The sequence below is a fragment of the Lolium perenne genome, chromosome 5, assembly GCF_019359855.2.
Source record: "Lolium perenne isolate Kyuss_39 chromosome 5, Kyuss_2.0, whole genome shotgun sequence".
In the NCBI taxonomy this organism is placed as follows: Eukaryota; Viridiplantae; Streptophyta; class Magnoliopsida; order Poales; family Poaceae; genus Lolium; species Lolium perenne.
In genome coordinates this window covers 611,714-624,920 of record NC_067248.2, presented here as the reverse complement: position 1 = coordinate 624,920, position 13,207 = coordinate 611,714, and the positions used below count along the sequence as shown (strand labels likewise).

Below are 13,207 nucleotides of genomic sequence, written 5' to 3'. Positions count from 1 at the left end.
CAATTGGCTAGTGCAGCAATCTTTCATGGTATCAGAGCCAAGAGGTCTCAAGTTCAAGACACTGCTCACGCAGTTTTAAAAACAAAAGAAAAAAGATTCTGCGGTCCGCACCGAACCCACGCTAAGGACTAAAATGGCCTAGACGTGAGGGGGAGTGTTGAATATAAATACACCGCCTAGTCTCTTTCTATCAGTTCGGACTTTTAGTTCAATTGGCTAGTACAGCAATCTTTCAAAGAGTACAAATTAGACTAAGAGTCCTGTAGATAACCAGTGGCGTTAACCCTGCCCAGGCCAAGCCGGAAGGGTAACCTTGCTAACGTCGCCGATCTCGTACCTGTCAAAGTATCGGGCCAACGGTTGCCAACAAAAGGGAGGGAGAGACAAAAGAAGGAGAAGCAGAGCGTGAGTACCAAGGCACGAAATCCATGGCACGTACTCAGCGAGACTAGAACTAGGCTGTGCTCGCTGGGCTATATGGTGAGTTTAGCGGCAGCTAAGCATGCACTAAAAACCAATATAGACACGCTACAACATCGGTCTAATCAGAGAAGATAAGAGAGCGCATAAAGGTAACCAACTAGATACTACAACAAACATAACCCAGCCAAATACACAACTCCCCTACGCTCATAGCGAAGAAGCAATGTAAAGGCACTCACACGGTTGACAAGTTTTATTAGATATTGGTTATAGTAATGCTATATTACTACGCAGGTTATTAGCAGATTATTAGCAGCAATACAAGGTGTAAGTTGTTCTATGATCGAGTTAAATAGCTCCAAGTCGTCCATAACCGCTGACACGGCTTTCCGAAAAGATTTACCCTGCAGGAGTGCACTACTGGTCCCATACTGACACGTTCAACACTGCTGGATCAAAACAGAGTCTCACGACAAGACGGTTCCCGAATCTGCAAGAAAGTCTAGGGCGGGGCCACCCCACTAAGCTACCCGTAACGAAGTTCGGCCGTACTCCGAAGCGGACTCATAGTTGCGTAATCGTCTAGGCGGGTGTGAACAACCGGGCACTAGATAAGTCGACTAGCAGGATGCAGTACAGTACGGAATGTAAACACCCGAAGGCAGCGGTAAATAAAGCACCCGAAGGCAACAGTAAGTAAACGTGCATAACGTGCATAGGAGCAAATAAAACCAAAGTTGTGGCCCCCTTTTCAACAGTATTGAGAAAAGGTAGTAAGTCAAGGATGGTCCCGATAAAACCTCCCACGAGTGGTTAGTGCGCTCAGCCTTAGAACAGATAACAGGAACTCGGGTCTTAGGGGACACAAGCGAGACAAAGATCCGATGCTCGCGCAAAGGGGCTCACCGGTGCCACTGCTTAGCAATTTTAGTTGTTAACAATTAAATAAGCCATGATTATCTCCAACAACTGGTATAACATGTGACAACATCCCAACAACACCGTTAAGATAACAAGATATAACAACATATCCCTAAGCATGCGCTACGACTCGCAAGGCTGGCAAACAACAAACAACAGGGTATAGGTAGTGGAAGGGTAACACGGCTTATTGGGTAACAAATGGAATAGGACACGTGACTCGATAAAGAATCGCAACACAAGGATAGCAATAAGAGAGCGAGAGCAAAACTGTAAAATAGGTGAAGAGAGAGGGCTCGCCTGTGAAATACTACAGAAGAACTGTCGGGGAACTTGTCGTATCTCACATCACCTCAGCGTCCTATCCGTGAAGAAGCAAAGCACTAGAACAAACAACAGAGTTACAACTTACTACTACGATATAAGATCCGGCATGTATGCATGACATGGCAAACATGATACGATGCAACTTATCCAAATTAAGCGGAATCGGAATCCCGACATTTAATTAGGTTCGAGTTATTTTTCTACCCGCAAATTAAATATTGTTAGGCATGGCAAAACATGGCAGGGGTGAGCTACGCAAAATTAAATGGAACCGGGACAAGATAAACAATCCCGCACATTCCATATTTAATTATTAGGTGAATCGCTATTACCCACGAACAACCAGAAGATATGCAATGCGATGCAACATGTATGATTGATGTAACCAGATAGATGCACATTTATAAAATAGGTATAGGTTAGGGTTCACATGTTTAGGTTCGGAGACAGGATTTTTCGGGTTTGGAGAGGAAGAAGACGTCTTCGGGTTCGGTGCTCTGCGGTTTCCATGTCGGAGATCTTGGGGCATCCTTCGAGTCCGTGAAGGAGGTCTTCAGGTGTCGTCGGGTTGCACTTGTATCACCGTACCGCTGGGTCAAGGGTGTAGTAGACGTCACGGTAACACCATCGCAGCAGCACACCATCACCGCACAAGTCGAAGTCGGGGTTCGTAGTCGCAGTACCACCTTCTCGCATCCACCACCGTGCTGCACATCGCGAAAGCACTTGAGATTGAACAGAAGGCCTTGGTCAGGAACACAAACGAGCATGGCGATGAAGAACAACAGGAGATGCACACACGAGTGCTAGCAGTGGAGCTGGCCACACGACGCACAGCAGCCGCTCGAGCGAGCTGGATACTGCTGCAACTACATGCTCGTGCGAGTTGCCAAACAGCTGTGTAGGCGGAGTCCTGCACATCGGGAAGGAGGGTGCATGGCCGCCGGATGCTGGGAAAACCGGAGCAGCACCATGCGAAGGAGTGGAGGCCTAGTGGTCATCGACGTGGGGAGGCCCATTGTAACATCCCAAATTTTTAATAAATAAAGAAAAGGAGTTTCCAAGAATTCAAAATTCAGAACCAACAAAAACTTTTTATTAACACATGTGCTATGCATAGTACCCATGTGTAGTTCTTGTGCTATTGCCATGATGATGGTGTGTGTACCTAGCCATGATGCTAAAACCCTAATATATGAACCAATGATCAATAGTAGGGAAAGAAAAAGAAATAAAGAAAAATACAAATTTCAACACATGCATATGCTTATGTCCATTTTGCAAAACTTTGATCTATGCCAATTTGGCTTGGGCCATTGTTTGTAGAATGTTTCTAAACACTTAATAACACTCTGTGAATCAAAGAAAATCAAATCAAAGCAAATTTGAAATCAATTTGAGCTCACATGAAATGATGGTCAAGTCTGCCCATCATAAAATGTTACCCACTTTGAGCCCTTCTATTAAGCAAATCCTAAACTAAACCCTCCCATCTTTTTCCACCTCATCCAAGAGCATATCAAGTTGAACACTTTTTGTGTTGACCACCATAGTTGACTCTACCTACATTGCTTAATATAAAATGGGCAAGTAGCAACCTTGAAACAAAAAGAAGATCATACCCATTTTGTGATTTCCCAAAACTGCACCATTTTGTGCACCACCACCACCATTCTACTCCAAACATTATTCCAAGCAACTCCACCAAAATTCACTGAAAAATTCAAAAATTAATTTTTTGCGGCCATTTGGTCGAGCACCTTGCAGGCAGGGAGAAGGATTGAGCCCATGCTGGAAAATTGGGTGGACTAAGTCCAACCCTGGCACCCCTCTGCTGCCCTGGAACCCTAGCAACTCCCTTGGCATAAGTGCAACCCTCTGCACCCCTCCCACTTGACCTCCACGACCAAGACAAGGCCATGCCGTGGCATGACATGCCCTCTCCATGCCATCACCCTCTCCTCTCCCATCCACCGTGCACCACCATGTCTCTGAGCTTCCCCTCACTCCCACGCACCTGCTGGTACACGCCCTCGACGCAGTAGAGCAAGCCACTGCCCGGAACGTGACGCGCCCAAACCTGCCAGGACACGCCAGAGCGCGCACCGGCATGGCCCTGGACGCGCCAGTGCATCCGCTCGCCCCGTCGCCTCACCCTTCCCCTCGCTCTCTCCTCTCTCCTACGCCATCACCACATCACCAGCAACCGCCCAGACAACCCCATTGGCCCGCGGGAACCCTGTAGACGACGACATCGTCGACGACCTCCGCCGGTACCCGCGCCAGAGACGACACGCTCCCGCCCTCGTCACTGCTTGGTTTTCCCCGCCGTCAAGCGCTACGTGACCGCCGTGACGTCGCCGACCCGCCTGCGTCAGCACCCGAGCCATGCCACCCCTGTAGACGCATCGCCATGGACGAACCGGTCGCCCGAGCCGCAGCACCCCTCGCCGCTATAGAAGGAGGCCCTCCCCTCTCGATTTCTTCACACTCTCAGCCTCCCCTCTCATCCCTGACTCTCCTAGTCCACTCTCCGCTCCACATTAGCCACCAGAGCTAGCCAATTCGTCGCCGGAGCCCGTGGAGCCGCCGCAGAAGGAGGAGACGATTGCCGCCACCTCGAGCGACGCCACGTGTACCAGGAGGTTCGCCGTCCTCGACAACGACGCTGCGCACAACACCGATCATCGCCGGAGCGCCGGTGAGCTCCCCGACCCTCTGCACGTGCCGCCGGTGAGCCACCCTCTCGCCGTCGACGACGATGGCTGTGAGCCGTTGGATCGTCGCCTAATCGTGCGTCTCAGATAGAACTTACCGTTTCGCCGTTTTAAGTGGCGCTGACAGGTGGAACCCACCTCGTCAGGCGGCCCACTCGCGCTGGACGCGTAGCTGGGCCGGCCCAGTTCTTTTTCCCCCTTTGGCCCGTTAAGCCGTTCCCGCCAAGCCCACGTTTTCAAATTCTGATTTTTAGTTTATTTCAAATTTGAATATTGTTGCCCACTTCAAAATTTAATAGAAAATTATCCACTGAACAAAATTTGACAAATTTTATATTGTTGGAAAGCTTGTGAAAAGCTCTACCCAACCCCACTGGTCTCAACCCAAAATTAGTTATAGAATTAAGGTGGTAAAAATAACAAGGCAGGGCCTTTTCAAACTTCAAACATTTATTAAAAATCAAACAAAAATGATTTTTAGTTGATTCCAACTCTCAAAAATCACAATTCATATTGTCTAATTGTTTATGCAAAAAAATTACATGGGTGTTTCATATGATCATGGGCTAGAATAAATAATGGCTATATGGCTATTCTAGTCCATTTTAATTTATCCAAAATTCTTTATTAATTAATATGAGAGGTACTATCTCATTTAAATCTTTGTCTCAAGTAAGTCAACATGAGGTATTGACCTTGGTCTATATAATCTCATCTTGAATTATTTGGTGATATTAAATTATATTTAGGTTAGTGTTAAATTGTATGAGGGTGATACCTCATTTAAATCATTTTCCCAAATGGTGATTATGAAGTGTTGACCTTGGTCAACATGAGTTCATACATTATTATTTGAGGAACTTAAATCTTAACAAGATTCAATGAGAGGAAATTATTTCTCCAAGAACTAAATAGAAGCCCTAATCAATATTTGTAATGAGAGGAAATTATTTTTCTTAAGAAGAAAACAAAGTCAACCAACATGATAAGCAAGGTTGTGATGATAGATTAGCTTGTGTGAACCTTGTGTGTGCTTAGTCTAGCTCTTAAGCTTTGATTGGTGATTGTATCTCGTATCCGTTTTTAGACGCTATTACCGAGTAGTACCAGGAGGAGGAGGTCTACTTCCAGGAAGAAGAAGACCACTTTGATCAGTACACCAACCAAGGCAAGCTAATATTCTTGCAAAGTGCCAAGCTCTCCCAGAGCAAGGCACACTCACCTATTACTTTATGCTTCATGATCAAATCCCAAGTTTAATCCTTACAAGCTTTTACCTTGATTATTAAAGCTTACTTTTATAGTTAACTTTGGTCTAAATATAGAGTACTACAAGAGTATCAAATTTAGCCTAGAAGAGCTACAAGATAGTTAGCACCCCTCATGACTAGTGCTAGTGCTAACAAATAAAATTGACTACTCTAGATGGGAACTTGTGAAATGAAATGACTTTGAAAGATTTTTGAAGGTGAATATGACTGGAATGACCCGATGAATTTGATTAAAAACTGATGGTTGGGTTTGGTGCGATACCTTTCCAATTATTTAGTACCCCCACAATAACTGATTATGGGTAGGGCTTAACTGGAAGTTTATGCATCTTAGTATGGGTTCCCTCTAAACAAGCGTCATAGGGGTTATGCCGAGGCTGCCTCCGTTGAAAGTGAAATGATGTGAAATGAGGTGAATGTCCGGCCCAAGCCCTGTGCAGTTCCCAGGCTGACGGTTTGTCTTCACTGGGAGGCCAAGCTCATGGGGAGGGGTACCTATACTAGGGTATGTAAGTGAAAGGTTATGGTTGATGATCCGCGTACTGAGTTACGATTATTCAGGGTTATCCCTGACGGATGAAATCAAATGTTGTGGCACAAGTGTGCAACCTTTGCATAGTGTAAAGCTATTCGAATAGCCGTGTCCACGGTTACGGACGGTTGGAAAGGCCATACTGTTCCATTGTCAGATGTTTTCTTGAAAAGGGTGGATGATTTGAAGGGTGACTTGACTTGAACCACAACTGAGTTGTGGGAATGACACTAATGTTCCCACTTGAGTTAGTTAGCAAATGAAGAGTCTTTCACTAAATGCTTATGCGCAAAAATTGGCTTGCTGCAAATAAACCTAGAGCTTAGAACTATCTTAATAAAATTGATCGCACCTACACTAGTATTAGTTTGCGAGTACTTTAAAAGTACTCACGACTGTGTCCCTGGCTATTCAAATGGCCAGACTATGAAGAGGAGCAGCAGTATGAAGATGACGGCCGGCAGGACGTCTACAACAACTAGGAGTATCTTCTGACGTCAAGCGTTGGCCTGTGGATTAGATAGTCCACTACTACTACGCTTCCGCTATGTAATGTGTTTGTTGATCCTTAGATCAACTATTTGTGTAATATTAGATCATGTGATCTATATTTGTAAGACGACTATGGTTTGTAATGAATGATGACTTATGATATCAGCTGTTATGTCTCGCAACAACAATCTTCCTGGGATTGCGATGTATGCCATAATAGGCATCTGGACTTAAAAAGCCGGGTGTTGACACCCATGCGCACTGCAGAGAGGGACAACCAGAGGCGAAGGTCAGGGGCGGCGAGCACGAGGCCGAAGCGGACTCGGGACGACGTGGCGTTGAGCTGCAGGACACAGAGAGAAGAGGCGATGGGGTGCGCGGACGAGGGGACCTGGAGGCGAAGGCGAGCTTGGGGCCGTGGCAGAACGAGTTCGTCCGGGACGAGCGGGGATGGGTGGCCACGGGGTCGAGGAAGAGGGGCCGATCGAGCGGCGGCTTCACATCGAGGCAGAGCAGGGCGACGGCGGAGAAGCAGAGGAGGGCGAACATCCGGGTCGCCCGCGAGAACCACAAGCAGAGGCGAGAAACGGCGGCGCGGTGCTCCGCGTGGACGTGCGAGAACAGAGGAGGAGGGGAAACCGCGTGGCCAGGGTCGCTCGGGAAGGCCGAGGCGGCACTGGGGCTGGTGCTCGGAGGCGAACGACCGGCAGCTGGCGAGGTGCAGAAACGGCGAGCAGGGTTCGAGTGCGCGAGGTCAGGGTCGAAGACGAAGGAGACACGGCGTCGTGTTCCCTGGTGGCGCCGGATGGAGGAGAAGCTCCTGGCCGCGCGGCAGAGCAAGGCCGGAGAGAGCCAGGGCGGCGACACGCTCGTGAGCACAAGGGAGGAGGGAGATGCGAGGCGAGCGAGAGGGGCGTGCGGGCTCGGGTTGGGTTGGTGGCGATGGTGGGAGGACCAGGCTAGAAAAGAAAAGAAGGGGAGGGGGTTTTGCAGAAAAGGGCCGGCGGCGGGGGGGCTAGGAATGCAAAACTACCGGGGGTGCTAGGGTTGGCTTTAGGGTTTCGGTCAGGGTGGGCCGATTGCTGGGCTAGGAAGGAGGTTGGGTGGGCTTCTGGCTTGATCCGGCTGGGCCTCGGTTGGCCTGCCGGTTGGGAAGGGCTTCTCCCTTTTTATTTTTTTATTTTTTTTAACACGTTTTCTTTTATCAATTTCTGTTTTGTTTTGAAACAATTTCCAAATAGTTTTATATACGAAAATAATCAGAAAAAATTATGTTTTAATTTGAGGCAAAGAGAAAAGAAATAATTTGGCAACGAAAATAAAGTTTAATAAAAATAAATTTGGGATTCAAATATGCATGATGCCATGATGATGCACAAAAAGAAAAATAAACAAATAAAACTAATAGGGTATTTTCCTGGACCGTTACATGTAAGAAGATCTTAAAAATCTTCAGCACCTCAGGAACCACGTCATCACATGGTAAGAGAAGTCCTTCTCCATGCGGAAGCCGAACAAGGGCAGCATCACTAATCAGCCCTTCCTTGACTAGATCCTCTATGACTTCGTCGTCCGCCCGAGACTGACCAATGAAGTAAGTCTTCGGCCTAACAACCTTTCCCTTCGGAGCCATCTCGGAGCTTCGTCTGAGGGGACGGAAGAACGATAAATACCTTCGGAGGAGAGCGCTACAGCTTCAGGGGGAGGCAAACGGTAAAAAGTAACACAGAATAGACAGTATTTATAGGAGGTAAAAAACAGAGCATGCTGTAAGACGAATGGGCGCGCGTTTGAAATTGAACCGGAGCCTTCAATGTCAAAAAAAGACCAAAAAAGAGCAATAACCACCGCAATCCATTGAAGGGGTAAAAATGGAATCCAAGAAAATAATGAAAATTCGAAGGCACAACGAAGCTGTAAGCCGAACAACGAGACAACAACTGATGAATCTTCGACAGGCCGAAGGGGGACGGTGTTCGGTAATACCGTTTGATCTACGGCTTTGGCACATCGTAGAAGGACCTTACTCGTGGGGGGCTACTGTTGGGGATAGCCTCACTAGCCCCCTTCGGTCACCAGATCAAAGACTAATTATGCACAATCTTGACTGATGTAGACTGCAGTTGCTATCTTTGTGCAGGGATTCAGCCGATGGTCGAGGGCCGAGCGAAGCCTTCGGTGCGAAGGCGAAGACCCTCGCGAAGTATCGGAGGTTAAAGCAGCCACGAAGAGCCGAAATATCCATCGATGGCGAAGCCTCTATTGGGCCTTCGCCTGAAGATCGAAGGCCGTAACACTTCATGATGCCGATGACAACCAAAGGCATGTGAAGGATCTGACGACAGACAACCCTTCGGAACTTGGCGAAGGGAATGACATTCGCTGGAACTAAGAACGAAGAAGGGTGCGGTTGTAAATACGACAATGTAATCGTAATTGTACCAAAATACCCCCGAATATTCTAGGAATGTAGTAGTTGGAGGGGTAGAATTGTACATTGTATCAGTGGGTAGTTGAGTACGGGCTATAAATAGGCCGCTACTGTAATTGACATGACAGGTGAATACAGTTACCACCACAGTTTCCCTTGGGCGTGCGCTGTTGTGTTTCACCAGCCTTCGGCTCCTCTCAGATCCGAAGGTCCCCTTCAGTGTTGGTTGCACTTGTTCCAACATCTTCGTAAAGCACGAGCATTGGGTGCCTGAAGGGTTCTTGTTAAAACAGACTCCCAGGTTGCAGGCCATATCGACAAGAGATTCCAAGTGAATATAGCCGGAACTGGTTAAGTACATGGCAGCCATGCGAAGCATGGAGAAGCATTTCTTGCGATTCACAGTAAAAAATATATCAAGAAATGATAACTTCGAAGCCGATGACCTCGCAAAAGCCGTGGCACAATGTCTGAAAATCCCGCCGGATGTTTTCTATCATAAATTGAAGGTACCATCTGTTGAAGAACCCCCGCAGGTGGCACGGCATATCACTGCAATCGAGAGCGAAGAAACCAGAAGATCGTATAGAGGCGAAGTGCATGGTGCAAAGAGCAAGAAACTACAAGCTTGTTGACACGGACTTGTACAAAACGGGAGTCTGCCCACCGATGCTTCACTGCATACCTCAGGAAGAAGGGCAGAGTTCGCTCAAGGAAATACACTAAGGATTATGTGGTTCACACAATGGAACCAGGGCCCTAGTTGGTAAAGCATTCAGGCAAGGGTTTTATTGGCCGAAGGCTATAACTGATGCAGAAACAGTTGTTCGCAGCAGTGCGAAGTGCCAGTATGTGGCGAAGGGATCAAATAGGCCCTCGACGTCCACACAGCTAATCCCGCCAATCTGGCATTTAGCTCGATGGGGAATTGATATAATCGGACAGCTACCCGTTGCCCCAGGAAGCTTTCGCTACGCTGTCGTGGCGGTGGAGTACCTCTCCAAATGGGTCGAAGCTATGCCGTTAGTAAGGATAACATCATAGAATGTTCAGAAATTCTTGTGGCAAAATATCATATGCCGCTTCGGAGTACCACGCGAAGTGACGGTTGACAATGGCACATAGTTCGACAGCGAAGGGTTCATGCAATTTTGCGAAGACCTAGGAATTAAGTTTCACTTCGCTTCTGTATACCATCCTCAGTCAAATGGAACCGTTGAAAGGGCAAATGGTATAGTCTTAACTGGCATTGCAAGAAGGCTGCAAGGTTTGGCGAAGGGAAAATGGGTTGAAGAGTTGCCGAAGGTTTTGTGGTCAGTAAGAACAACAGTAGCGAGATCGACCGGGTTCACACCATTTCGCCTTTTATATGGCGAATAGGCGATGACCCCCCAAAGAGTGCAAGAACAAGTCATTCCGAGTCAAACAGGAAGACGACCCAATCAAAGAATCGACGTCGAAGGATGCATTGGAAGAGACAAGAATGAAAGCCGTAGAAAATTTGACTAAGTATTAAGAGGAAACCAAAAGATGGCGAGACGGAAAAGTACTCCCGAAGGAGTTTTTTCCTGAGATATGGTGCTGTTGTTGCAGGAATGGCCCAGGCCCACAATATAGCCCATGTAATCAAGCATCCTATGTAATTAAAAGGACATACTCCCTCCGTACTCTCACATGTAAATGCCCAAGGGCCTCCTTGTAATATTTGTATCCCACCAAGGGTTGGAGAGGAATTTTACCTCTCCACCCTCACCGATATAAAGGACCCATGGGGTCATTTGGAGGGGACTTTCTCTCTCTCCACTCTCACATGCTCTCCTCTCTCTTTACCCAGGTTAGAGCCTTCATCACTGTTCACTGCTAAACTAGATTATAAGCCAAAACAAATTCGGGGTTCGGGCTTCTAGGAGAAGCTGGTGGGGAGAAGCTTCTCCCATAATTAAGCCGCCGGAGAAGCCGAAAAGAAGTGGGCCGTTAGGCCTCGCCCCTGCGCTGATAGCCTTCGCTTGGCCTTGGGCACCGTGGGTGAGCATTCTCACCAAGAGCGTCGCACCAGCCTCTCGAAGAGCTTCGCCACCTAACGCAGGCCTTGGTGAGCTTCACGGCTAATTCGTGGTTGGCTCATTAAATGAGATTGCCTTCGCTACATGCACTAGACATTAAAAGGACATACTCCCTCCGTACTAGATTTAGACGTCGTTCTGGGCGAGCCTCTCGTTTTCGCAAAGGAAGTCGCCCAGGCTGCATGGGGCACCAGATGGACGCGTTTGCCCCTGACGCTTCGTTCCCGCACGCCCGCCGCTCGCATGGCTCGACAATGCATTAATCACGGCTCTTCGTTTTGCGCTGGACTCCGTCGAGCAGGCGCTGGACACCGTCGAGCAGGCGCTGGACAACGTCGAGCCGCTGGACACCGTCGATGTGGTGCCGGACTCCGTCGAGAAGGCGCTGGACTCCGTCGAGATGGTGCCCGACTCCGTCGATTCCCTGTGTCCTCGCTGCGGCACGTTCCACGCTGGCGGCGTCTTCGGAGAAGCCTGCTTCCAAGCTCGCCGCCGCGCTCGCAGGTGTGCGCGTTGTGGCCTTTTACATGAAGACTACGATCTGCTAGCAAGGTGGTTGGATGGCATGGAAAAGTTTGATTGTGAGTTCTATGTTCCTGGTGTGGAGAAACTTCAAATGGATGGTGACACAATACTGCTACCCGACGACGTTATCAAGAAGTTGGACGAGATCTACAACATGAAGAAGTTGGAAGATGCAAAGATGAAGCAAGATGCAAAAGAACAGTAAGGTACATGTTCCATTCTGTCGACTTAACATGCATGCAAAAACTAACTTGCTACTAATAGTACTCTTGCTTCGGCAAGAATGCTGCAAAGACTAACATGCTTGCATCTCTTCTTCTAATTTGCTGCAGGAAGGCTAGCAATGGCTTCGGCTAGCAATGAAGCTTCACAAGAGATTTGCAATGGCAGCCTATCTTCTCTCTCTAGTTTTTCTTTTTGCATGTGACACTAGTGGAAAACAGGGCTTCCGTGGGAGCCTTTTGTCGCGGGCGCGCCTGCACCCGCGACAAATGGCCTGGCCACGTCGCCCCGAAACCATGTGGAGCGCGCGGAGGCTTTTGTCGCGGCCTTTTGTCGCGGGCCGTATTACGACCCGCGACAAAAGGGGTAGGAGCGACGTGGCCACCCCTTTTGTCGCGGGTCGTAATACGGCCCGCGACAAAATGTCCCCCCTATATATATAGAAGCAGCCAGCCACCCCCCACCTCATTTTTTCCTTGGTGGTGAAGGTGGAGGTGTATGCTAGCTCATTTTTTCTACATGTGCACAAGAGGTGTTTGATGGAATGCTTGTGAGAGGGATGCCACTTGGTTTTATTTGATAAGATTTCTCCTCTTTTTGATCCAAAAAGGTTAGCAACTATTTTCTCGACTATATATATATGCATAGTCCGTACAATACTAATTTTAGCAAGGTGATTGCATCTGATACATATATAATTGTACTTATGATGCAGATGAGTCATCCATGGATGTATGGTAGCCGATGTGCTCCCGCTTTCAGAGAGGGCGTGAATTCTTTCCTGCTTGTGGCCGAGGCCAACAAGTCGAAGCAAGGTTTTATGTGCTGTCCATGTCTAAAATGTAAGAACGAGAAGGATTACTCTTGCTCAAGAGATATTAAGAGCCACCTGCTTCGGTTTGGGTTCATGTCCAGCTATAATGTTTGGACCAAGCACGGAGAAGAAGGGGTTATGATGGAAGACGGCGATGAGGAAGAAGATAATGATGAGAAGTACCGATCTATGTTCTCTGAATGCTTTGATACCGCAATGGACGACAATGAAGAAGAAGGAGGTGAAGAACAGGCATCAGATGATCCTGTTGATGATGATCTTCGTCGGGCCATTTCTGATGCAAGAAGAGACTGTGACACGGATAAGGAGAGGATGCAGTTCGACAAGATGTTAGAGGACCACCACAAATTGTTGTACCCAGGTTGTGAAGATGGGCATAGAAAGCTGGGTAGCATATTGGAATTGCTGAAATGGAAGGCAGAGGTCGGTGTGACTGACTCGGGATTTG

General features: G+C 47.9%; 1 pseudogene; it reads left to right on the top strand.

Moving 5' to 3' along the window:
• The window catches only part of LOC139831180 (uncharacterized), a 43,054-nt pseudogene extending 31,147 nt beyond the window's left edge, over positions 1-11,907 (top strand).
• Positions 11,908-13,207: the final 1,300 nt, after the last annotated feature.